Here is a 27,262-nt window from a genome sequence, read left to right as displayed (position 1 = left end):
GACAATACTCTAAATAGATAATTTTGTTCCATTTCCATCTAAAGTAGATATAGCATAGCAGGTCTGACTGGGAAGGAAAGGGGGGAGAAAATGTAGGCATTAATGTAATTAAGCAAGTTAAGTTTGTCCTTTCTGACTTAAAGTGTCTTTCCATATATTTTTTCATTCCCATATGTACTGATTTATTAGTTTGTGGGGTATTTTTTAGTTTATGTTCATATGCTCCTCGTCATTGTACTATTAAAATACCTTTTCTTCTAGATCATCCTGCACCCCTCTTCTGCCTATTTTCTATCTTTATGCTCTTTTCTTTCAAGTGACATATCCTGCCAGATAGCATGTTGTTATAAACCAGGGCCACAGTCCCCATTCCTTTCAGAGGGACGATGTCACAGTGCTCCAGACAGAGACTCTCTCTTTTGTTTTCCTGTAGCAGGAAAAATACAACTCATACAGGTGCAGGTTGGTTCCAGAATGAGAATGTGGAGGTACTGGGTCAAAACGGCAGTACCAGCCCTGCTTCTCGGTGCCTCTTCAGACGCCGGGTGAAGTGCACAGCCACTCGGTGCTCTCGAGTCACCCGGGAAGGGCCTTGCAATCGTTAATCAATCCCCTGTTTGGCAGCTGCCTTTGCTGGATTGTGACCATACTTTCTCAGTCGACATAGTATTATTGATCGCTAATGTTGAAATGGGTATACTCCAAGTCAGTTTAAGTACCTTTAATGTTTAATACTGAACAATGTAAAATGCCTTACCAGCATATTTTTTCATATGAGGCAATGCTGCTCTCCTGAATTGTGCTGAACAGGCTACTGCTTTAATGATGCTGTAGATCATTAAATGGTCAGACACAGTAGGTTGTCCAGGACCACGGCCAGCCTTGGGTATGACTGAGGTCAGGACTCGCTGGTTTCTGGGATGAAGGACCTCATGGGGCAGGAAGGAAGGGAGGGCAGTTCACATTGGCATAAAACACACACTACCTGCCCAAATTTCTAATTCAGATCGCTAGGCATCTCCACAGCTGACATGATACATGGGTATGTGGTAACCATATACTGTACCATATGTCAAGTTTCTTTGTAGTTTTATATACTGCTTTCACTTGTTGGATGTCTTTGAAACCTCTGTCTCCACTGGAGCACCCTGTTGCGAGGGTGGCCTTCACATTCCTCTATCTGTTCGCCTCCTTATTTTGTAGTTAGCAAGAATTCCTCCACATTTCTACATCTTCCACTGGAAAAGTGCACAACCAGCTGCATTCTCCTCACCTTGTTTGGTGCACTTGTGCCATGCTGCTGTGGCTTTTGCCCCTTCTCCTGGTGAGCACACAAGAACTGCAGCTCCAAGAGTAATTTTGTCACCTGTTAGACGTAAAGCCAGTAGGCAAACACCTTATCAGTATTTTCCCTATCCCTTAGCAACAGGATCCCCATTCCCCTATCCTCTCATAACCAGTTCTGGCTACCAGTTTCTCAAAGGGTGTGGTGGATGGGAACCTCTGGTAGACGAAACCATACCAACTATCTAATCATAATCACATAGTAGCAGAGAACGTAGGATACATTTCAGCTATAGATTGAGAAGCAAAATATACCATGGTATTTAAAATGAACTGCATCTCATTTTGGTCAATTGGACAATCTCTTTTTAAATAAGCATTAAATTTTCATTACTTTAAGATGCATGAAACACTGCGGTCATTCATCTTAAATGGTTTTACTTTCTTCCCAGTCTTCTCTTCTTTGTAGGTATTAGCTTTTCTGTGTGAAAACCAAGACTTTCTCGGCAGAAAGGTTCTGCGTTGGAGTTCTTTAGCTGAAAGCATATGTTCTACTTGTCAGCTCCATTAAAATGTTTAAATGGTCAATGGGTTTATGATCAGATTTCAAATTAAATTAAACATTCACTGACTCCAGAACACAAACTGATCTGCATTTTTGTTGAGAGCTTCTGTAGCTACTGAAAACTTGTTTCCCAGACAGTTTTTAAGAGGAAAAGGCTATGTACTGCAGTGTCTGCATCTCACAGGGGGCTGGTTCTGCTTGAGGACAAAAGAGTTGCTTTTGTTTTTTTGGAAAGGTAGAGTGAATCAGGAATGTCTCCTGATAGATGATTCTCTTATATATGTTAGATCTTATATGTCTTGTATCTTAAAATGACATTGAGTGTATTGTTGTTGTGTGGGTTTTTTAAGGTTTGCTGCGTTTTTTTTCCCCTTCTCTGTAACAAAAGCAGTATATTCTGTTTCTACAAATCCACAGTTAAACAAATTTCCTGCTGGAGCAGCATAGAGAATAAAGAACGTGGGGTAAAGAACTACCCTCTTATCAGAGCAGCTGTGCAATAATGGGTGGGGGATCCATGTCTTCTCCTCAATGCAAGAAGAGGCTGCAATCCGGTGGGAAATCTCAGCCACCTATGAAATCACAAAACCTCTGGCTGCACCCTGCATTTCCTCATTCCACCTCTTGAATCAACTTGTGACCTTGCCTCTGTGGAGCTGCTACTTGTCTCAGTGCCTGGCTGCGCCTACAGCATGCAAAGTTTCTCTGGGGTGGGGGGGTGGGGAGGGGTTAGTCTTGTCCTCCTTACTGGAGGACACCAATATGCTGAGGGAAGTCACTCTTGGTCACATCCTTGGTAGCACACTACCTTCTCAATTCAACTGTCTGGTCACATCTGATTTAGCACTGTGATAATAAATACTTTTTATTTAGAAAAGGAAAGGGCTGAAGGATGCTACATATCACGTACTTTTCAGGTCCATAGGTGTCTCTCACCATGGCAAGCTTTTCTTCATTTGCAAATTGTATTTACTGATGGCCTAATGTAATCTGCAAGAGTTTTGTTTGTATTGTGCACAATAGGTAGAAAAGGAGCCTTATTTCATGGGAAGTCCTCATTGTTCTATATCTAATTAAGGTTAAAACATTTCTGCTCACAGAATAACTTTGTGAGTTTGATTTATTCCCTTTCAACAATACTGAGAGACTTCGATCACTGATGGAATCTTTGTGCATTTGAACAATACCATTTTGTCTCAGTCTGTAAAATAGGCTTTTGCTAACTTCCACACTTTCTAAGTAAAGCTTTTATTTTTTACACCTGCTAGGCAATAAAACTTTGCAGAGGAATGTGAAGTAATTGCATGGATGGGTTGATTTGGAGCTAGATAATTTAATGCTTTTTTCACTTGGTTAGAGAGTAGGAGAGACAAGGATGAGAAAAACAGAGAGAAGGTGCTTTAAAATGCATTTTTCTAATTTCTTGCCCAACAGTAGCAGGCACTGGTGTTTGGGATGCATAATTTGGACTTGAATAACTTGACTGCGGTGGTTTTGTAGACGCTCCTATTTTGGAAGATATTTGTGTTTGTTATGTCTTTTCTGACAGTTTTCCTGATTTCTTTCTGATGCAGCTTCATTTGGAAGTTCCTTGTTCTCATTTTTGGCTTTTCTCCCCTTAAAAATACTGTGGCAAGTAATAAGCACAAAAAGAGCTTCTTTTGAGAACCCTCTCACTTGATCTTTTAAGAGCTTGAGTAATATTGTTTATCACTTACACAAAACACAAGATGGAAATGACATTTTTTAAAACCAGGGATTCTTGCTGGGGGGGTGGGGTGGGTGTTTTTGGAAGTTTGCTGTGGTCACTGCAGATGTTAAAAAATAAATCTGCCTCCCTTTTCAACTTGAGCAATAAATGTTCAGATTCCACTTGGTCAGAAACTCGATTGTTTTGATTCATTCTGGGGATGAAAACTCGCACTGGGAAAGCTCATCATTTCCTGTTTAAAAAACGCTTGGGTTAGCAAAAGGTCTTCCAGGCGAAGCTTTGAAATGTTGTGGTATAGTCAGGATGGAGGGGGATAATCGTTACTTCAACCAGCTGCACAATATTTCTCTGATGTAGTTTTGGAGATCTTTAGGGATTAAATTGACTTGAGAAGAGCATCTGGCCATCTCAGAACTGCCCTCTCAGTGTGGCAGGCTGGGGCATGAGTTTGTGCAGTTTTTATTCACCCCACTGAGAGCTTACACTCACATGAGCAGGCTCACCCCAAGGAATGAGAGCAACAGAGCAGAGCAAGTGGCAGCTGCAGCAGTGCAGAAAGCCCGAAGCTGCAGGAACCGAGCACATGCGATGCTTTTTCTGTGGCTGATGCTCTTAGAGCTCCAAAATAGTCACCTCAAAATGCATTTAGGTAGGCTGGATTTTCTCATGTGTGTTGCATTGGAATTCTGAATGGCAGACCGGTAGCAGCACTGCATTTTGATTATTTTACAATTCAGAGCAGAATTTTGGAGCTCTTTGATCCATAGTGATAGCGGAAAGGAATTGGTTCTTCTGTCATGACAGTTTAATTTATTATTTTTTTTAAAGTTCTGTGTAGCCTTATGTGGTATTATGGAGCAAACCCTTCCCCTGGCCTCCTTCCCTCTGCTCCCCTGCCACCCAAATGTATTAGGAAAATTTAACAAAAATGCAGGGACTTTCGAAAGTCTGTCTGAATGTCTGCAATAATAATAATTTCCTTTGAGCAGAGGCGAAAATATGTGAATCTGCCATTTTTCCAAACACCCTGAACAAACTCATTCGTCAGACAGAAAATGTCGAGTCCCCCTGTGGCTGAGTGAAAAGTCAACAAGTTAATTCCTTAAGTAAGACAGGTTTGGGTGTTTTTTTTTTTGCTTTGTAAAAGAACTATGCTGCATGCATTTATCCTCCAGCCATGGGCTGAATTCCTTTGTAATGAAGTGAAACTGTTTGGATCCTGTTTTACCTGTTCTTCAGCTTCCTATTTCACTCTTCTTTTGCTCATAATCTTTTTTTCATGCATGTTTTACTCCTGTTCAGAACAGGATAGTACATAAGCAAATAAATCCCCTTAGCAAAAAAACTAGTGCACATGATTTATAGTTGTTGCTTTTAGCACAAATTTATTGTCCTGAGCTTCTGGTGGTTACAGTCTGCTGTAGTAGTCTACGCAGTTCGAGCTGTGTTTAGACTTTAAGCTACATTCAAAATGTTGCCCTCAGACACCGAATTCCCAAAATAGTTCAAATCGGCTGGAAAACTGTAACTCTCTAGGATGTTCAGATGGGCATTCTTGACATCTGTGTCACTTGTTTGTTTTTTCTCTTTATTGGTCTTTCAGACTCCCCGGCTGGAGGGGTTCAAATCATAAAGATGGACATTTTAGAATGGGCTTTTTGGAGAGTGTGTCCATGTGTCTATCTGTCCATGTGTATATGCGCGTTTCAGGTTTCCAGCATCGAGATCCTATAATTGCTAGTATTTCTTTAGGCTTGCTGCAGTATTTCTTTAATGCAGTCCCTTGGCACTCATCGTTCCAAACTCTGCAAAATAGTCCCACCTCCTCCTCTGTACAGCAGCACAAGCTGTCAGGACAGGTTTTTTACTCTGGCATAGCAAAACCTTCCAACCCATACTGGGATACAGAGCAGGAGGAAGAGCAAGACAGTATTGGGAAGCAAGGGAGTTTCAGTCAAAGCCCTGGGCCCTGCTGAGTGTAGGAGTACAAGTCATTTTCATTCATTATTCATGTTGTTTGAGCTTTAGTTTTACTTCAAGCCTTGTTGATAACAAATTTTGAATATGTGCACTTGTAAGTTAGTTTGGAAGTTTGTTATCCTCCCAAATAGCCAGCAGCTAAGAGTGTCTTTTGCCTAGATAAACCGATCCTTTAGGAATACATTTCCCAGAGTTGACCTCAGAAGTGGGTCTCCTGAACAATGTCATCATCATCTGCCTGCAGACAGGAATAACAGCAGACAATCTTCTTGGGCCGCCGACAGGGAACCTACAATGTATCTGTCTGAACAGCCAAGTCATCCATAAATGACTTCTGAGCTGCTCAAAACATGTGACTGTGGGAGAACAGGGGCAGAGAGGTGACTTGTCTGGCATTTTCACTCACCCCAGCTCTCCCTCCTGTTTGGGTTGCATTAGTGACTCCCGATTCTTGGGAGCCCCCAGGACCCTCACCGCACTCCCTTCGCCAACATGCCCCCAGCACGGGGAGGGAGTGCACGTGTCCCAGCTGTGGTGCCTGACCTGCTGGGGGGGACGACCTTTTACAGCTCTTAATGCTGCAACCTTTCCAAAAGTGCTTGGTGTGCTTCTGCTTGCTTGGCCTGCGTGCTCTGAGAGCGCTTTTGTTCACTGATCCTTCACTGTGCGTCGGGATCAGTTTTTTCAAGTAAATTGAAGCCATAAGGACTAAAAATCAGTCTTTGCTGAGTGAGCGCTGTGGGCTGCCCGGCATGCATGCCGGGGAGTGAGCGTGCCCCTTAAGAAATGCATGAAATATCCTCGTGCACTTGACAGTGCCAAACACTTCAGTGTCTGTCTCCGTTTTCCCTCCACATCATCCTTCCAAATAAATAGCTTGCTTGACACAAAAAAGGATGAAGTTAGCTTGAAGCCTGACTTGGAGTCAAAGTATACATACCGTTCTGGGTCTGGTGTTGGTGGGGCACGTCAGTTACTACTCAACTGATGCCCAAAACCTACAGCCTGGAGAGCGGCAGCACCACTGTCAGTGCCCTGACACGAGCTCCTTGGCTGCTGTTTTCAGACCTGTAATTTCTCCTCTGTCCACCATATCCACTTAGCTGTTCCCCGGGCCCCTTTCCAGCCTGGGTCGCACTGGGCTGGTCTCAGCTCCTTGGTGATGTAATACGTGAGGAATGTTACATGCACTTGAGTTTCTCCTGGCAGGCATGCGCTCCTCACTGTTTGCCACTTGCCTACCCATTACCCAGCACAGCTATACCTGCCTTTTTTTAAGCTCCAGCTGTCACCATGTGGACTCCTTTACATTTTATTACCTGCTGCAGACTGAGTCAGCCAAGGGATCCCAGCCAGCAGCAGAGCATTGCTCAAGCTGATGCTACATCTGCCATTACTGCAGCACATAGGAACTCCATAGGTGGGCTCAGGTCTTCATGGGAAACCACAGGTCTCTCCTAGAAATGTCTGGCACCCCTCTAGCATTTTTACAATCTTCCACATATGCAAAAAAGAAGTAGGAAGATGCAGTAATGCTGAACTGATAGACGCATCTGAGACAAGAAGGTCGAGTTTGGTCTGCAGATCAGCAGAGCAGTGGTTTCCACTTAGCATCTTGATTGGCATTATTATAGTTGTGTATTCACATCGTATAACAGCGGGCTTTTGAATATGCTTGCCTTCAGAGGTTCTGATGTGCTAATTGTCTGTTCTCCATATTTTGGGCCTGAAATGTGTGCAAAGAATTTTTGGAAGGAGAGATTGCTTACTACAGGTGGGTCCATGTGTTTATTACACTGTCTGGAAGGGAGCTCATTTGGATATTATTTTGAAATTCAAAACTGGTGGGTGGGGGGAGGAGAAAAATTTGTTTCTTTCTCCCTGCTCCATTCCTCCCTCTTTCCTAACATCTATCTACACCCTGGATTTCCAGCTTTTTTGGTTTTGAGGGCTCCTGCTATTCTGCTTTTCCTTAGTTTGCTTCTGTTTCATTTCAGAAATAGTTTTTTCCCATTTTCTTCCTTCTACATCACCTAACAAAACTAGTTGTTACTGTACAGCATTATCCCTATGCTTTTTCACCACAAAAGGCAGAAAAAAAAAGTTAACTAAACCAAAGGGAGGTTTGTAGCTGAGAGACCAGAGTCTGAATTTGCAAACTAATGACTAATTTCCCTAAGTACTTGCCTACTCCTAATTACGTCTAGATGAGATTCTTGGATTGCTTGGGGCAGGCATATATTCTTTAAGTGCCTTGCACATCTGCATCATAAGAGAATAATTCTGAATTATGTGTAGCTAGTGAGATGCATGTACTCAGGATTAAATCTGGCTTCTGTGTTCTACTTTTGGGGAGGCCACAACAGCTTTAAGATCATAGTCCACCTGAGGATACTCCAGATTTTCCTAGCAAAATCATCACTTACTCTATCATGCTTGCCCTCATGGAACAGCTTCAAGGTCTCTGGGGCTCTTGGCTCTGCACTGTTCTAAAAGTGTATGTATTTAATGCAAACTAAATGGTGTGCATATCTCATTGGGGCCCAGCTGAAGTACAGAAGAATGAATGATGGTGGTGCTTTAAAGAAAGTCAGCATCAGTCCTTCTGTTGGCAAGTTTTTGCTGAGCCTACTCCCACCTTCCTTAATTGTTACTGTGTCTGCATTGTAAGAGGCAGTCCCTCCTGAGCGCGCTCATACCCTAAGCGAACACATTTCTCCACCCAAAACTTGTTGTGACACATCTGGTTTATATTGAGACTGCTGAGTTTCTGCTAAGCCCTCCAGCACAGAGAAGTCTTTGAGACATTTATTCTGCATTCCAGCTCAGAGCTATTTGCTAGGGGAAGAGAAAGCAATGCCGTGTCTTTCCTTAAAAAAAAACAACCCCCAAACCAACAACAACAACAACAAAAAAAAAAAGGAAGACAAAAAAAGACTACCTTTTGGAATGCAACTTGCCTTTTGTATTAACCCACATGAAGGTGAAGGCTGTAAAGGCGACAGAGCCAGGGGCTCAGCCTCCAGGGTGGAATAACTGTTGCTGTGGTCAGCACAGTATCTTCATATTTCTCTTATATCTTCCAAGGTAGTTTGTTTGCTAGTTAATGCTTGCTGCACTGTTTTCTGGTTTTAGTTTGTTGGGTTGGGGGTTTTTTTGCTGCAAGGCATGCCTTTGGCTTTGGTGGACTCTCGTTTAGAATATATATATTCTATAGTATCACTGGAATATATAGCTCATATATAACTCCTCAGGAGAGACTTAATGCATCTTTGTCACTTGTAAGGGCATTCTTACTTTGCAAAATAATTTTCTGGAGTTAATGAGAGGTGATGTGGCCACTGGCACTGCTGTCGGCTCTGCTAATAAAAAATGGATGGTTTAAGTGGTGAGACAAATTCTAGCTAAGCATTTCCTTTCACTGTCATTTACGTATTTTTTTCTTCAGAGTCTTAAAAATCACGTGTTATTGTAGATTTAAGTTATTTATCCTTCTGTTAGAGAAACAAACATAAAGCACCTATTAAAGCAGTTCCAGTGAGAACTGGTATTATTATAGCATGTTTTGTTCTTATTTTGTTGCAGGCTGCAAACACTAAAATACTTCCTGCTGAAATTTGTTACAAAGTTAATGTTCTCTTTAATATTTAGGAGTGTAATTCTTGGTAGCTTCTGACTTAACTAGGGCTAATTATCCTTCTTGCCAAACACTTTTTTTCAGTCCTTTCTGTCCTGCCTTTAGATGATACGTCAGCAAAAACCTAGTAACAGCATTTGAATTAAGCTTGCTGGAAGGGAGTAGAATGAGAAAGCAAAATTTTCATTTAATTTCATAGGGTTTTTTTGAAGATTCATATTAGGTGCAAGTAATAAAATCACTAGCTTTTAATTAAATTTAAACAATACTTTGCCTAAATTGTAACTACATAATTGTAAAATAGCTATATGCATTAAGCTTCCCTTTTAATTATGAATCAGTCCAGAACAATTCCTGTAACATGACGAACACCAACATAATTTTCTTCCATAAACACCTATAGCTGGTGCAAATGGACTGTTCCTTGATTTCTGTTGTGTGCATTCGAGTTATGTTTAATTCATTGTATTCTTAGATTTCTGCTGTCTCTCAGCCCCTTCTGACTCATTTGCACAGTATTTCAAAATGTATTTGATAGTCTTTCTCAAACGCAGGCAGCAGCTTCTGTGAGGTGTGGTGGTGTTCCACCTAGGAAAACCTTTCATAGGTAGGGATCTAAGCACCAAAATAAAGTGGTCACATTAGATCTTCTTAATTATAGCCCTCCTCTAATTCCTCAGTGTCTCTACTTAATCAGTATTAAATAGATACCTATTCTCCTCACTTGTCCTTCTTCACTGTTTGTCTGAATTGGTCCTACATAAGGTCCAGATGAAACATCACACACTGCATTTGCCTTGCATGTACTTAAACTGCAATCACTTTTTCATACGGATATAGATAAAAGCAAGCTTCTGAATGCAGAAAAATAAAATCCTGAAAATTGTTTTTGTCAGATACTCTGTTCCTTCTGTCTCGTAGTGCTTAATTGTACTTTTGCCACGGTCTGGTGGATGAACTCGGCTCACTGGCTGGGCTGGCACGCAAGGCGAAGGTGTCAGACACTATGTAAAGCAGGGAGAAAAGCTGCAGCAGAAACACCTGCTCCTTCAAGGCCCACCAAAGGAGCACCCCAAAGACACCGGTCCCTATGAATGCACTTGCTAAACTTCTTCCACCACTAAAGCTACCCTTCATGAAAGGTTTATAGCTCCTTTTTGAGAACATTGTTAAGCTAATCTAAGTAAACTCTGTGGAGTTAGATCTGAATGTCGTTGCTGAAAATGGTGTGTATCTGCAGTGCTCTTTCTTTCAGAGAGAATGCTTTGTTGGTCTTTCTCAAAGAAATGTCCATTGGGGGGGGGGGGGGGGGGGGGGGGGGCGGGGAAGTGAGTGGAAGGAATAAGGGAAGATATTTAATCTACTGGTGGTTGTTTATAGTATGAAAATAGTATAGGGGACTTAAATCCTAGATCCAGGAGGGAGCACAACAAATGGGAAAGTTATTTCAACTGCATGAGAGTAAGAACCTAAATCACTCTGCTCTTTCAGAAGTCTGGAGATATCTTTTATTTTAATGAGAACCATATAGGCTTTTGTGTGTGCTCAAATGCGCAGAATAAATTGAAACTTGCTTTCTGTGTGCTGTCACACATCGCGCCTGGAATGTGGTTGTGCTTCTGGCCTGGTGAGATCAGGTTAGGGTGGGTTTTTTTTGTTCAAACATAAGGGTAATTCATTCTTCATCGTCAATTGAACTCGAGCATTTTCAAGCCAGCTGCCAATTGTGATACGTGCGCTACAGGCTTTGTGGTGTATTCTTTTGTCGCTGTGGTAAGAATTTGTGAGCGCTAGTCTGGTGACCTTAACCTTTTCGGAGGTAAAATGAGCTACTTGTTTGTCCAGACTAAAGTTTTCACTGAAGTCTTCAATTTTTGTTCTTGCTTTCATTCTTTTTTCTGTTATCTGAGAGTAATGCCCTTCCTCTATGTGTATGAACTTTGTATAGCCTAGCTAAAGCACAGAAATGAATTTATAGGTCTTAGTACCAGAGACCAAAATTTTCTTGTTTCGTTTCACCAAGGTCACCTTTTCATCCATTATGGTGGTGTATTCATGGCAGCTTTCAGAGCATAATGTTAAAGGGAATGCACCCAAGCCAAAAAAAAGTTGCCATCAAAAGGAAACATACTTGTAGGTTTCAGTTTTGCTCAGTGCCATCCTCTGTGATATTTTTCCTTCCTTAATAAATTACGACAGTGAGGAGGAGACTGTGCAAAAACATAATTATCCTAAATACATAAATGTGGGGTCTCCTGTTTTTAAGAGCTTTAAAATGTCAAAAATTAGTATTTTGTTATATGGCTTAAATTTGTTCACTATTGGCACTTCGAACTATCACTAAGTGTGAATCACCCTTATAACCAGTGTTGCACACTTTGAAAACAATGATTCATAGCACTGTGAAAAGTTTTAGGGGTCTCGCCTTCTGTCTTACTTCTTTTCTGCATGTTTGTGTGTGTTCCTCCTGTTCAAAAACACTTCTTTCTCAGCTTCAGGTTGTGTTAGAGAAAGTGGCTTGTGTCTGTTGTACTGAACTGCTGTACTGGAATGAAATATTTGGAAACAACATGGTTTCTTTCATTGACAAAACACATTAAGAGATAATTGTGGAGAAAGAGCTGGTGTATCCACTGTTACATGGTTAGCTTTTCTTTCTTACAAAGTGGGCCAAAGCAGTCATTTTCAATTTGGATAAATTTTGGATCCTTTGGTAGTGAGGCTTGTTTCTGAAATCTTAAAAAGGGAAAGGGAGGTGGCAGAATAGGTTTGTGGCTGCTTCCCTCCGTCCCTTTGTGGAACACTAAGTGACCCACTCCTGTGTGATACAGTTAGTTGCAAACCCCAGTAATTCATATTTGTGCTTGAGCAATGTGAAACGAATGAGTATTGGCCTGGAGTTGGGTCTCACAGGAGGGGCCTGCAATAGCATCCAGGATTGCTGATATTTATGGAGTTGGAGCTGTTGGTGAGGGCTTCGTTTGGAATAGTTTTCTCTTACTGTCTTATAGATTTAAAAAAAACAAGGAAGGTGGGTGGGTGTGTGTCAGAATTCTTTTTTTCTTGCAGTTAAAGGAAGGGGCTAGTTTAATATTCCAGCATTGTGGTTTAGCTGTTACTGTTATACCACTGAATATAGCCAAAGACAGTGTGAAACTCAAGGTATTTATAGAGCATAAATAAAGGTATTTATAGAGCATAAATAAAGGTATTTATAGAGCAGTTGGTCAACCTGCCTACCAAAAGGTTTTGAAATCCACACCTGAAGTTTATAATGTTTTATTATGCTCTGTCTGTAGCTACCAAATTTAGAAAGTTATCAGTCTTTCTAAAGTTAAGAGAGTAATATTTGTATGTCCCAAGAATCTGAACATAGTGTTGCAGCACTAGCAGTCTAGACAAAATATTTAGCTTTTTACATGACTATCAAAGATTTTTTGGTTTGGGATTTTATAACTCTTTATTTCTTCTTCCATGGTATTCCATTATAGAGTTTGAAGTGTTGGGGTTTTGTTGTTTGTTTTTTTTCCCCTGAAAAATGGACCCCCTGGTACTTTTCAATTATTTTTCTTGTATTTTTCCTCTGATATATATTGCCTTGGTCACCAGATGACAACGGAACAGATGCTTTTGTTAGTCTAGCATAAAGAGTTGGTATCTGTTGGGCTTTACAGTGGATTTCCAAGTAAACTGTAGAAAATCTGTAATCAATAAGAGGATAAACTTTACATAATCACTACTTTTAATAAAACAATTTTTCTAATTTATTGGATGACAATTTAGGGGAACATGCAAAATAAAAGGGGGGACTAAGGAAAATATAATGGCTACGTTAACAAAACAGGTGTGCATAGTCAGCTTCATTGTTCAATACAAACAGGTCTTGCAAATCCATAGGGTAAAACCCTGATCTGTGAGTGATACTGAAGACGAGTCAAACACGGAGCAAGTTTTCTTTCTTCCACGTTGCTAACATTTAGAAGGAATAGTAACTCAAATACCTCCAGGGATCTAGATGGAGAGCTGGATGAGGAAACCAAAAGTGCAGAGAATATGGAAACTACGTGATCACCCTGAGAGGAAAAACACTGTCTGCTGGTCTGTAGGCACTGCTGTGCTTGTGCACCCCGTGCATGGGCTTTCCTCTGCAACTGATAGATGAGAGGTGAGCATATAGGCTTCTCTCAGATCTAGTAATAAAGGAGTGATTGTAAACTTCTTTTCCTCCCTATTCTCCTAAACTTGTGGGCTCTTTACTCAATTTGAGGTATGGTAGAAGGACATGTTATTCAAGTAGAGTTGCAATAATTGGGTAAGTAGGAACAGAAAAGTATTCCTGAGGGTTTTCATGCAAGGATGCTGATAGCTCTTGACATTTGCTTAAGTCAATTATATATGTTTCTATGTACCGGAAAACCTGCTTTTAAGGGAGAGGAGAGGTTGGGTTTTCCGGAGAGGTTGAGTTTTCTGGATCCTAGGTGTGTTTTGAGATCTGCCACAGCAAAGTACTGAAAACTAACTAGTATTAAAGGTAGGGCTGCAAATCCTGCTTTTCATCTTCTTTCACCTGACCTGGAAGTGAGGAGCAGCTCCTTCTGACTACCCAACACCTTTTGAACAAGACTGATTTCACTCTAGTGTTTATGTAGCGTTTCCCATACACAAATTTGGACCGCTCCCTGTGAAATGACACAGAGCCACAAGATGCTCTGATTAAGCCTGTCAGTGAGTTTATAAACTTCTCACCTCTGATTTCTCCTTTTCTCGCAGTTTCCTTTTAAAATGCTTCCTTCCTGGGAACTGTATGGTAAGTGTCTGAATGCATCAGCAGTGACTTTCATTTCACCTCCTTGAGTCTCTTATAGCAACATCTGGGAAATTTTGTTTAATTTACTTCAATGTGAAATTGCTTTCAATTTGTCAGACACCAGCTTTCTACTTTAAGTGTTTGACTCCCAAGTGAAGCACATATCATTAGCTGATATTATTTCAAGAGTTAAAGTTTGTGCAACTAATATTATAAAACAGCCAAATCCAAATATTTTGGTGACCATGATTTAATAGCTTCTCTGATGACTTTACCATAAAGAGAGATAATTAGGAAGTATATAACAGTGTTGATTTTTACTGCAGCACTTCTTTCTCTGTCAAAAGGCGCTGTTGTAATAAAACTCAGGAAAAAGAAACTAGGCAGATCTGTTTAGTTTGCTTTGCATTTTCTACTGACAGGTTCTTAGTGCTTTGGAATGGGTTATAGGAGAGGTAACAGCAGGATGTGACCTATAATTCCTGAATATTTTGGGTGTAGGCAATGCAAACACCCATATAGGAAACTATCTTTCTTAATGTTATAGTATGCAATTTAGTCTTCTACTTCCTCTATTATTTCACCATTTTTTCCGTGTTATGCACATCACCCTATTACCTGAGTATCTACTGCATAATCTTTTCTCCACCTGCCCTGGAAGTATGCATGCATAGAGTGGAAATTAATTTGGCGTGAAATGCAAACAGTAAATAAGAATTAATGTTAGAGCTTACCTAAGCAGTGGAAGATATATACAATATACAATAGTATTGTCACCCTAACTGTATGCAGTGAGTAATACCCTAATAGCCAAATAACCAGTCTTGTGCTTTACTCTTCACCAGCCAGCTGTAGTCTCGGCTTACACCCTATAATACGGTGATTCTTTCCATAGGGCTTGGCTATTGCCAGTTACCAGCTGAGAGAGGGAGGGACTGGGAGATGGTGAGACATTGCTCTTCCCTCCCTGTATTTCCTCCCATACCCATCTCCCCCACCCATACGAAGGCATGCAGATAAGGTGCTGGAGTGAAACAGCCACATCTAGAAGGTTCTGTGACTCCAGGAATGTGGGAAGCACATCGGATTCTACTTGTTTACATGGTCACGTATCCGAGGACATCAGTGAAAAAGTAGAGGATTCAAATGCCCTGATTTTCACTGTATTGCTGTTTATCTATTATGAGTGTGACAGACTGAAATCCCTCATGAGCAGCTCGAAGCCCCATCCACAGGCCCCTGAAATAGCATTGACTTCTGTCCTAGAGGTTTAGTGCTACATAGTGTTGTGATACTTGTTTTCTTGATAATGATACTAGCAACAGGATATCTGTAGTCTTCACCCTTTTAAGGGGTACTGTTCCCAGGTTTTGACCTTCTCTAACAGTTCAGCCGATATACTGGGGTTTCCCCCTGAAGAACCTCTCCTCTCTCCCTTCCAAACCAGAGCAGAAATAAGCCTCTTTGCCCAGACAGTAGATTAAAGGCCCTTAAACTTTTACCACCCTATCAAAGCAGTACAGAATTTAGGTGAAGATTATCAATTTACCTAAACCAGTGCTGTATTTATTAATATATATGTGTGTGTTTGTGTATAATTAAGTGAGCCAATGCAGTACATGAATAGTGAATGGGAAAGTGCCCCATAACAAGAGTGTTGATGACTGCTGAATCTGTGCAGTGAAACCAGGAGTACTTTGAATACACCTGGAATTTGAAAAGTATGTATCCACTCAGGAGTATTAGTTGCATCATTGTGTTTAGATGACTTGTTTAATTCAGAGTTAATTATTGAATTCATGTTGAGAAACAGTCTGCTCATCTGCTGCTACTCAAAGTCTCAGGGAGGCTGAGTAAGTACAAAACAGCCATTTTGAGGAGTGATACTGAAGTGAAGGTAATTTTCTTACCCTTTAGCTGCTTTGTGGTAAGTAGTGCTTATCCTGCAATCAGGTGCACTGGAAGGTACTGCCAGTAAATGCTGATGAATTCTTCAAGGAGGGAAGCGATGAATGGAAGATATGGTTATAACTACATAAGCATTTAAAAATCTCTTTCTTCCAATTACGCTATGTGCAACAAGGATTGTAAGCATCCACTGAAGACACAATTTTTTGAGCTGCAGTGATTTATTGATTTATTATACTTTTCTCCCCTCCATGGAATCAATGGGGAGGATTAACTTTCACTTAGACTCAGCCATCATTTTTCACCAGTACTATTGCCCCATTCTCCATCCAAATGTGCTGCTGAAATGTGGCAGGTGGTTTTGTCAGTAATTGCATGCTACTTCATTCCATTTTAAATGAAAGTGTAGAGTACAGTGGCCTTCCTCTCTCATCACCAGCATACTTCACAGCCATGTGGTATTGACGGAGAAAAGGCAGAAGAGTGGGGCTCCCCTTTAAATTGCAAAGATGTGTTATCTTGCTGTATATTCCCTTAGGAGCCAGTAACTTAATTTCTGAGCAATAAGCTTCTGACCCCAGCATTGTTTTCATGACAAAAAAACCCCAAACAAACAACAACAAAAAAAACCCCAACACAGCAACCCACCCAATATTTTTCTTAATGTCCACAATTATTTTTTTTTTTTATGTTAAAAGAAACTGAACAAGGTTTTGAATATTTAAAATTAGCAATGGCTATTCTGTGGATCATAGGCAAGTTTCTATTACAGCATAAATATGCTTGATCTCATTGTAAGGCTGGTAGCCATACTCTGGTAGAGGGTGGCTTTTCTTTGGGCCCAGCTGTGCTAAACACTATTATAATTAGCACGATGGTTAACTTAATCAGGGCACTTGGCTCGGGAGAGAGGTGTTACAGAGTGCACCATAATTAGCATTTTTATTCCTTTGATCCTGAGTGTGCTCTTTATTGACAGAAGTATCAAGAGCTGGTGTATTTTTTCTTTTAACACTTCAGGAGGTGGAAATATATGTGGCTGGTGAGATTACAAATTTATTAATGAGATTTTTTTAAAAAAATACAACCCTCTCGAAGGAATTAGAAGGGAAAATTATCTACATGTTTGGAAAAAATGGTATTGGGCCTCAGTCTTCATCGCTGCAGCATTTGGGCAGGTGTACGGCCAGAAAATACCTCCCGGGGCAGCTGCAGCCCTTTGGGTTGCATGGGCAATGTTAACAGCATTCTAACCATTTCCAGCGTGCTGCTGTGGACCATGTAGCTGTGTTTGGCCCTGTAGAAAAGGTGCTGTTTCCTTAAAGTGGGGAAGGGGATGGAAAAAAAAAAAAAAAAAAAGAAAGCACACAGTCCAAAGGTTTGGATAATACTATAGCAGCTAAAGCTTTACATACATGCTGGCTCCAGTCACTGAAACACAAGCATCCCATCCTACATGCCTGATGCAGGCAGGTGGTGAAAGTGTGCAGCAGAGCAAATGACTGGTTCAGTTCATGAAAAAACGTTAACATTTACGCTGTCAGACAAAATAACGAAGACTTCCAAACTTACATCTGGCATCACGGCCCTGATTGCAGGGGCAGAGAGCTGAGACACCCAGGAGGCTGTTCTCACTACATACTACTGAGTGGGGTGGTCACTCGCACCGCCAGCAAACCCAGCATGCTAAAGATCACGGACTTTTGGTAGATGAAGCAAGCTGGTGTCTGCCTTCCTGGGGTGGCCTTCATTAGGCTTGATAAACACACTGTCCTCCTTGCCCACATTACAGTGGGGTACCTGTAACACTTCGTTTCTCTAGCACATCCATGCTGAACTGGGTATGATTTGTCTCAGTCGGTTTTGAGCATTTGTCCCACAATCTGGAGGAAGTGTTTTATGAACTTGGTTTTAATGACTTTGGGATGATGTTAGCTGAGGTATTGGTAGACACATCCTCCATATTCAGCTTCCATATGGCCTCTTTTTTACTATTGGTTTAAAAAAAAATATAGCAATGTTTATAATGGAAAACCTGGGGGGAAAATAGTTGAGGTTCTCCTTGTAAGAACTCTTTGAAGGTTTTCACTCTTTCTTTATGTGTATCTGTCTCTTTCCAGCCCTTTGCAAAGCGGAAGATCTATCCTGCGCCTGTGTGCTTGCAGCTCGTTTGTATCTGCTTTGCCAGCAGAAAAATCATATGCTAATAGTGGCTACAGAGAATGCAGCCATCATTAAGGGACTTCCTACGTTATCCTTGACTTCACTAGATTACTTTTATCTGCTCAAGATGGATAAGTAATTTTTAAAACATTTATGTAACTAGGTTTTAGGTCAATAGCAGGTTAAACGGTTTATTTAAGTAATCTTTCCTGGCGGAAAGTATGTGGAAAGACCCTCTCTCAGTATTTTTACAAGATTATTTTCACATCAGTATTAAAGCAGCAAGCAGTCTCCTTGACAGTAGACTTGGAAGATACCCATTATTTGAGAGACATGATAAAAACAGTATAATCTTTTCCAATACCCATACAAAGCCAGCAATTGTCTGTTTCTGCCATTCCAGTTATTTATGTAATTATACTTAATGCCACACAGATTCGAGAAGAAAAAGAAATTGTTGCTGCTGTTTCTGATTAATATTTTTCCATCCTGAGATCATAAAGACAGTAAATTCCCCTTATGCTGGTGGAGAGAAGAAAGGACTATGGGTTTGCAAACAATTCAGCAGAGGAGGTGAACCGGAGAGGAGAATGTGCCTTTTTTGAGTCTGTCTCCTGTCCACATCAAGGCATCATTCCTAAAGCTCATGTACTGCTAGGAAATGCTGCCATCACATAATATCACTCTGAGATGTTAATACCTTTATTAAACTGAAGTGTGTGGTAATTTTACAGTGCATTTCAAAGGTATGGGATTTAACTATCTTAAACCTGGATATATCCAGGCTATCCTGCTTTGCCCAGTTCTTCCGTGTCGCACTCCTGGTGAAACTGTTTGCCTGTTCGGTGGCCAACAAGTGTTTAAAGACTAAGATATCTCCTGTACTGTCCTGCTTACCAGGGTGCTCTAGCTGGTAAGCTCCTGCCCTCCATCTAATCCCATATGCTGGAACGATCCAAGGTTATTTGGAAATGCCCCTGGAAAGCATGCCAGTGCTTTCAGGCTCCTGGATTAGGGGAGCTTCTTGAAAGCCTTATAATCACCTTCTTGTCTTCAAATTCACTGTGTTCACTTACAGTTAGTCATGGGTATTTGGGTTGCTTCTTCGCAGTGTCTAAAGAGAAGGAAACTGGACATGTACCACTTCTACAGCAGAAGGCTCAAGTTTTGGGTTCAGCAAAGCTAATGTATTCATTTCAAGCAGACACAGGAAAAATTGAATATTGTAGTCCCACTCAAGAAATAAATATACGCTCACGGGTTTTGTAACGTTATGATCATCTAGGTTGCTCAGCTATAGTATTATATGCTTGTACAAATTCACCACTTCACTCAGCCTGCAAGTTCTGCTTGAGCTAGATAATATCATTTTAAAATGACATCCAATCTCAATTTTTCTTAAAAGACTTTAGGTGATGGCAAATTTACTGCGTGCAAATGTAAAAGGTTCCAGTGACTTAATTGCATTCATTTCTAACACTTCCCCCTCATTTTTAGCTTGAATTTTGCCTCAGAGTTCCATTTTTCAGCTCTGTATGTTGTTCTGCCCTTTATTAAATGTCTTTCACTGATCTAAGTATTTATGGACTGTGATCAAGCCATTCTGAACTTTCTCTTTGTGGAAATAAATAGACTGAATTACTTCTGGCTCTTGCTTTAGGGCATCTTCCCCTGAGTCTGAATCCTTCTTGCAGCTGCATCCTGAATCCTTCCCAATTTGTCAACATCTTTTGTGCAGTATGGATGCTGGACATGGACATGTATGCTTGTAATCATTTCAGTAATGCTGTATGAAGTGACAGAACCAGTCCCAGGCATCTCAGCAATGTAAAAGAAACTGAAATTTTTTTGCTTCAGGATAAGGGTAGAATCAGTTCACCCTGGAGATCTGGGCTTGCTATCCCAGCTATGGAAGAGGGAAGGAAGAGAGTGTGGCCAGGGCTGGGAGGAGCTGGTTCCTACATCGCTTCCCATCACCACTTCTGCCAGCAGTAACAGGAGGAAACTTGGCTCTGTCATAGGCAAAGCAGGCAGCACGTCCATAACTAGCACTTAACATTGTTCTGCTTACTACTCTGTTGCCCTGGATAACCTCAACTTCATCTGCTCCTAATAATGCTCCTCTGAAGTGCTACAATGATGTTTTCTGCTTTGTGTCTTCCCCTAGCTCATGTACTGAAAGATCTCATTAATCGTCTTAGCCACTGCATCCCTGCCAGAGTTTTAGTTGCAGCTCACCGTGGCCCTGAAGTCATTCTTCAAGTTGCTGCTTTCCAGATTAGTTCACCACCTTACAAGTTTAACCTGTATTTGAAGCAGCATGACCTTGCATTCTGTGACTGCTATAAGTAATGTCATTCAAAGAGCCCCATAGAGCATATTTTTCAGTTCACTCCGAACTGACTTGCCCTTAGTCTGGCTGCTATAACATTAGTTATATCACCTTCACCTTGACTGCCACAATGCTATTTTCTTCCACATCCCTTAAGACTATAGATTAGAGAAGGACCAAGATCTCTCTATGCACAAATCAGCCAGAAGTTTCAATTGGTTCTGGGAGTCCGCTCTTTCTGATGTCTCTCCTATTTAATTGCAACACTTCTATTTTGTGGGATGCATGCCTCCACTTTACACTCCTCTCTTGAGTGGAAGAATTAAAAAGGCAAGTCATCTTTCATCTTACGATTCTTGTGTTGTGCGTGGGGTTCCTACTGCTGCAATGCAGTTGAAGATACTGCAGAGGGATATTTAAATTTGAGCCAAAAAAAAAAAAAGCCTAATTAAAGTGAGGAAAAAATTATGAATGCATTTCTATTTTTAGGATTCATGAAAGTTGCCTTAACAGACCTTTGGGCTTAAATTAGTAGACATTCCATTTTTAATTGGAGCTTTTTGCTGCCTATGATGGTTTAAAATAAAGGGTGAGTTAATTAGGCTTTTATTTGAAAAGTAAAACATTCAGGGAAGCCAGTGTGCGGTTTTGGATATGATACTGACTGTGTAGATAAAGGGGCCAGGAAAAGGAGGCAGATGAGCAACAGACAAATACACTGTTGAGCATCTTAGTTAGCTGTGTTTTCTGGGTGATACCCTTAAGCAACCAGGGCAAGACAAAGATATCACAAAACATACCAAAAGTGAATTCAAAATAACATTTTTTCACCCTGCAAGCTGCACATTCATATGTGTGTCAGGAGTTGCAGAATCTCTCAAGAGTTTTGCTATCCTTATGCCCCCTCCCATGGATGTGCTTCAAGGTTGTTGTATTTGTGCTTTTTGCTGCTACCAACATTATGCGTGCACTAAAATAAATAGGGATTTGCTGCCCGAGGAGTACTGTCAGCTAGCTGAGGGTTTTTTTTTTGTGGCAGACAGCAAAAATAACAAGGGAAAAGGGGAAGTCATGGAAGGCTTTGTGTTAGCTGGTCCTTGATGGGCAGTGTCCTGCTGACCAGCAGGAACACAGCTCCTAGGCACAGCACTGGGAGATCAGGTCTGCTGCTGAGTCCAGGGGATTTTGATTCCAAAAAAAACTAGTCCTTTTCCCAGTATGCCAGATCTCAAAGGGTTTACATCTGCACATTGCTGGGTGTTACCGTGCTAGAGGCAGTTTAAGGGAAGAGGAAAGGAGCATCCAAGTTTGCAAGACTCATGTGTTTTCAAGTCACTGATGCACAGCAACCACTGCTCTTACTGCTGCTTAGTCATACTACCCTAAAAACTGCTAAAGCAATTTAAAAAAATTCAGATATCAGCAGATTGGGCTTCTGTTTTCTGTGTGAGAGCATCTGCTTAGAAAAACTGGATTGTACTTTTTTTCAGAAAGTCACAATGCTGTGCTTTGTTCCTGTCCTGGATGTTATCTTGAGCCAGGAGGGCAGGGCTGTTGCTTCGTGTTTCACATGCTGCATGACCTCCCTCCCAAATACCGGAGCCATCAGAGAACCATTATTGCCTCCCTTACATGCTAGCAATCTTAATTACCACAGCAGCCTAAGAATAAATATACAGCTAATCAAATATGACAATGAGAAGTAGAATGATAGGCAGACTAGCAGGACTATGGTAGAAATGTCTGCTGGGTAAAGTTTTCCTGGCTCATTGCTTTGAACCAAGCAAAGTCCAACTCTTCTAAATGCTGTATAACCCTTTAGGTCAGATTCAGCCCTGTTGTGTTTAGGAAGCATCTCCATAGATCTGGATGACATTTTTTCCCCTGAGTGATTTGGTGGAGATTAAATTGTCCTTTCAGTTGGGACTGGGGAGTGGAGGGAAATTCTCCCATTTCCCCCGGCCCCTAGCAAGTCTTTAAAACATGCTTCTGACCATTGCAGCAACACGAAGTAATGTTGTCTTACTTTACCAAGCACAAGCATACATTTGAATTTGGTAGCTGCAAAAATTGCTTATCGAGGTTGGTGACTACAGTTAGCTCAGAAAGGATACAATATTTTACTAAACGTTGAACATCAGCATTGGAGCAGTGAATACCTGACTCATGGAATTGTAGAGTTTGGAAAAGAATGGTTTTTTTTGATCCAGTCTAAACATCCTACTTCCAAGTTTTACTAACTTCCACATTTTCCTAAAAATGGCCAGGTTCTACTTTTCATGTAACACCAGTTGTGCTAAGGTAGCTTATATCTCCCTCCTCAGAAAACAGCTCTGTCCCTGCTATGTTTCCAGTCTTTGTAAAATGTGATCGGAACAGGTTGACTTTATCCTTGAAGCAGCAACATAGAAACAGTGATACCACATCAACAGTCACTTTGTTCCATTGTTCTTAATGAAGTAGTACAGTACAACAGCACAAGCTTCCCTGGTGTGAGGGAGGCTCCTTGTTACCGTAGCAGACTAATTAAGTTCCCTTTTTCATTTTTTTTTCTTTTTCATAGCCATATTTGTTAGTGCTATATTGTAAGCATATTTTGAAAAGACAGTCATTGCCTTCTCACTCTTTTCTCTTTTTTTTTTTTTTTTTTTTTTTAACTACTCAATCATTTTAGAGATACCATCACAATGACCTTTCCTTTCCTAATGCCTCTGCCAGGAGGAAATCTAATTGAATGTTTCATTATTAGCCCCATACCATTCAGACAATCAAGGAGTGCTTTTTTTTTTCCTAATAATTCCAATTTCAAGAGTGAAATCTTGGAAAATTATTAAAATTACTCATGTTTAAAAAATGAGATAACTTTTAAATGCAAATTGATATGATAATACTGAAACTGAAAGGTATAATTTATTCTACAAATATGAAAAGAATTAATTTTAAATATTTTTTTTTTTAAGTTCAAACTTACATTGCAGGTCTTGCTTACTTGAAATACATTGTCTTTGTGGCATGTTGTTATAAAAAATTTAAATATTATGTTGGCTAAATGGTAACAAATGAGCCAGTGTTTACCATGGTAAGGAGTGCATTGGGGACATAACCATTAGACAAGGGTAATTTAGTTTTAGCATTATCAGTTAGAAATACTGCAGTTGAGTGGAATATTTTATTACATGAAAACATCTGTAACCAATATATCCCTTGGGAAGCTTACGTGACCTGTGATCTGTTTGGAAAAAAATGTTTCGGTTTTACGAGACTGTTCAAAAGCAAGTATGCACAGCAGGCCGTGTCCCAACGAATCTGGAAAGGACTCCCTCCTCTTTGTGTACCTCCTGGAAAATTCTGGGAGCTGTAGCAACATTCCTGCATTGCAGGCTGTAGTTTTCAAAATCACTGCTAACCTGTGGCACTGAAAAAGATCTGGGAAATGTGTCCAACCATGCATGCTACCTTTATCAGTGTTACCCGGCGTTTACACACAATTATCCTTGCTATGAGGTATTCTAAAACTATTGCAATCATAGTAAAGTTCAGATCAAAAAGCACGATGCAGACATCTGAAAGCATATTTATGTTTTATTAAACTGTGCCAGTGACACAGGACAAATAGCATCCTTAATGTATTTTTCAGGCCTTGCTGTGTACCTTTTCATGGCTGTTGTTTGGGTTCTTTTACCTCTCTCCTTCAAGGAAGGCAGAATTTGTCATCCCAACTTAAATTTGCAAAGTAGTTGCCTGTGCTCAGGCTTTCATAGCACTTTGGCCAGAAAATAAAGTACCCAGCTGCCAAGGACCATCAGTCAAGACCTGGGAACTAGGGCAGCTGGGAAGATGGGCAGATTGACAGCCTGAACTTGACAGCCCATTAGGTACCTGACCTTCTGCTTAAATGACTATTGAATTCTTGAAGATCTGGATTAATGCTTTCTTTTGTTTGGTGAGTTCAGAGGTGAGATCAATAGATAGGCATGCCAATTAAAGGTGACTTTGCCATGGGGTGCTGTGTGTCCTATGGCACAAGGCTGTATCACAAGCAGTGTCTTAGCACACTATTGCTAACAAGAGGAACTATTGAGAAAATCTGCAGCTTCTTTACAGAGGGGGAAAAACTGTCACATTCACGCAGGATATCACTGCACTGTAACACTTTGTAATTAGAGGCAAAACTACTTGTTTCTAGTTAACTTGGTTACTGCTTACACCCAGCTATCAAAATCGGCCAGTTTATGACCATAGGCTATACAGGCATGTTCCACACCATAATATGTCAAGCACTTCTTTCGCCATAGACTACAAAAGTAGTAGGTTTCATGCCAGTAAAACCATGGCATCGCCTTCCTGGCTTTACTTTCAGGTCACACTTCCTACATGCAACTCTTCAGCCACTGAGGCCCAAATGCAGTGAAGTAAAGAGCGTTTCTCAGTCAAAGGTTCATTTTTCCCTTAGAGTGAACTAGTGCTGCTTTTTAAAAAGTCTGCCTTGTTTGGGGAATATTTAAGCCACCATGTTGTCCACTGAGTACTTCAACAGTGCAAAGGCAGAGCAAACCTTACGGGCATATGAAGCAGATCTGTGGGATTTTTTGTCTGTGGTGATAACACTGTGCCTGGGATTAAGCTGACTGTGAAACCAAGTGTAATTCATCCCAAAACTTCCATCTGTTCGAAAGGTATGAAAACTGTGTGCTAACACATCCGTGGCAGTGCATGCTGGTGGAAGGCATACAGTTGGGAAAAGCACAAATGTCTGTTTTGACCCAGCAAGCAGAGGTGCTCTAAGGAAGGCAGGTCATTCCCAGGATGGAAAATCCTTCATTTCCAGTACCCTAAGAGGTACTTCCCACCCCACAAAGTGAATTCCTATGAGATGACACTCCCTTTATGTAAGGAGAGAAACCAGTGTGAAGATCCAGGGAGTGAAACCATGTGCATCTCAGGCTCAGGATTTTACCATTTATTTGCAAAGACATCAGGATTTTATCCCTGCCCTGCAAATGGCTTGTCTGGCAAGACTGTATGTATTTCATGTTCTCAACAAAACAAATGAAGCTAACCTGAGAGGCTGGACCTGTATAAATGTGATTTCCCAGTTTTAAATGGTGTGAAAGATAAGCCTGTTCTCAGCTGTTGGTGAGTGGCTGGTCTCAAGAACCAGCCACCCTGCCTTGCTGTCATACTCAGCAGGATGGGTACATCAGGGTACATCAGGGCAGGAGGGGTCTGACTGCTCACCAGGTGAGAACTGGAGCCCTGTTTCTCTAAGGCTGTCCACACTGTGCCCTGCGGCATGGGACATACCCCCAGGTTAGCAGTGACAAACCAATTCTGTAAGCCACGTAACTGCTTTAGTATCAGCTGAGAGGCAGGGGTGATTAGCCATTAGCCATAAACCACTAGTAGGCAAATGGTACTCTTCTTCTGGGATGCTCTGTGCAAAGCCACAGTTGCCCTCGGGATTGAAGATGAGTTTTCTGGCTGTGCTTTATCCATGTATGAAACAGTCCCAGGCAAGGCAAAACAGGCTTTGCATGACACAGTGGGCTAACGTCTGCTTGCTGGGTCAAAACAGACTTTTGCGCTTTTCCCAACTGTATGCCTTCCACCAGCATGCACTGCCACCGATGTGTTAGCACATAGTTTTCATAAAGTTACGTCGTTTATCATAGAGGAAGTTGCATTATTCCCTTGGGAGATGGTTCTAAAGGGCCAAGGGGTCCAGGAAGGCTTGAAATTCTTCAAGAAGGTAGTCTTAAAGGCACAGGAGCAGGCCGTCTCCATGTGCCGAAAGATGAGCCAACATGGGAGAAGACCAGCCTGGCTCAACAGACAGCTTTGGCTGGAACTCAGGTAAAAAATGAGAGTTTATGACCTTTGGAAGAAGGGGCAGGCAACTCTGGAGGGCTATAAGGATGTCTTGAGGTTATGCAGGGCGAAGATTAGAGAGGTGAGAGCCCAGCTAGAACTCAGGCTGGCCACTGCCATAAAAGATAACAAAAAATGTTTTTACAACTACTTTAGAAACAAAAGAAGTGCCAAAGTTAATCTTCATCCTTTATTGGGTGTGGCAGGGAACATTGCTGCAGATGAGGAAAAGGCTGAGGTACTCAATGCTTTCCTTGCCTCAGTCTTTAATAACAAGACCAGCCTCATTCTGGGTACTCAGCCCCAGGTAAACAGGGATGAGGAGGGGCAGAACAAAGTCCCCACAGTCCAGGAAGAAACAGTTAGTAACCCGCTGCTCTACTTGGATGTGCACAAGTCTATGGGGCCATAAGGGACCCACCCAAGGGTACTGAGGGAGCTCATGGATGCATTCCCCAGGCTACTTTCAATCATTTATCAGCAGTCATGGCTAACCAGGGAGGTCCCAGGAGCGGTTAGCAAATGTGACGCCCATCTACGAGAAGGGCCAGCAGGAGGATCCAGGGAAGAACAGGCCTGTCAGCCTGACTTCAGTGCTGGGGAAGTTTATGGAGCCAATCACCCTGAGTGCCATCACGTGGCATGTACAGGACAACCAGCTGATGAGGCCCAGTCAGCATGGGTTCACGAAAGGCGGTCCTCCTTACTGAACCTCATCTCCTTCTAGGACAAGGTGACCCACTCAGTGGATGAGGGAAAGGCAGTGGATGTTGTCTACCTGCACTCTAGTAAAGTCTTTGACACCATTTCCCACAGCATTCTCCTGGAGAAACTGGCCGTTATGGCTTGAACAGGCATGTCCTCCCCTGGGTGAAAAACTGGCTGGCTGGCCGAGCCCAGAGAGTGGTGGCGAATGGAGTTACATCTGGCTGGTGGCCGGTCACAAGTGCCGTTCCCCAGGGCTCAGTGTTGGGGCCAGCCCTGTTTAATGCCTTTATCAAGGATCT

General features: G+C 41.5%; 1 protein-coding gene across 4 annotated transcripts in view; it reads left to right on the top strand.

Moving 5' to 3' along the window:
- PLXNB2 (plexin B2) overlaps window positions 1-27,262 on the top strand; it is a 268,020-nt gene that overhangs the window by 105,296 nt on the left and 135,462 nt on the right. The window contains exon 1 of one of the 4 annotated variants that reach the window (XM_055807635.1): window positions 13,970-13,984. The exons of the other annotated variants lie outside the window; for them this stretch is intronic. The gene's annotated coding sequence lies outside the window, so the exon portion shown is untranslated. Of the gene's footprint in view, window positions 1-13,969; window positions 13,985-27,262 lie in introns of those variants that run through there. 4 annotated transcript variants of the gene reach the window in all.

The sequence above is a fragment of the Falco peregrinus genome, chromosome 6, assembly GCF_023634155.1.
Source record: "Falco peregrinus isolate bFalPer1 chromosome 6, bFalPer1.pri, whole genome shotgun sequence".
NCBI lineage: Eukaryota > Metazoa > Chordata > Aves > Falconiformes > Falconidae > Falco > Falco peregrinus.
This window is presented reverse-complemented; position numbering and strand designations above follow the sequence as displayed.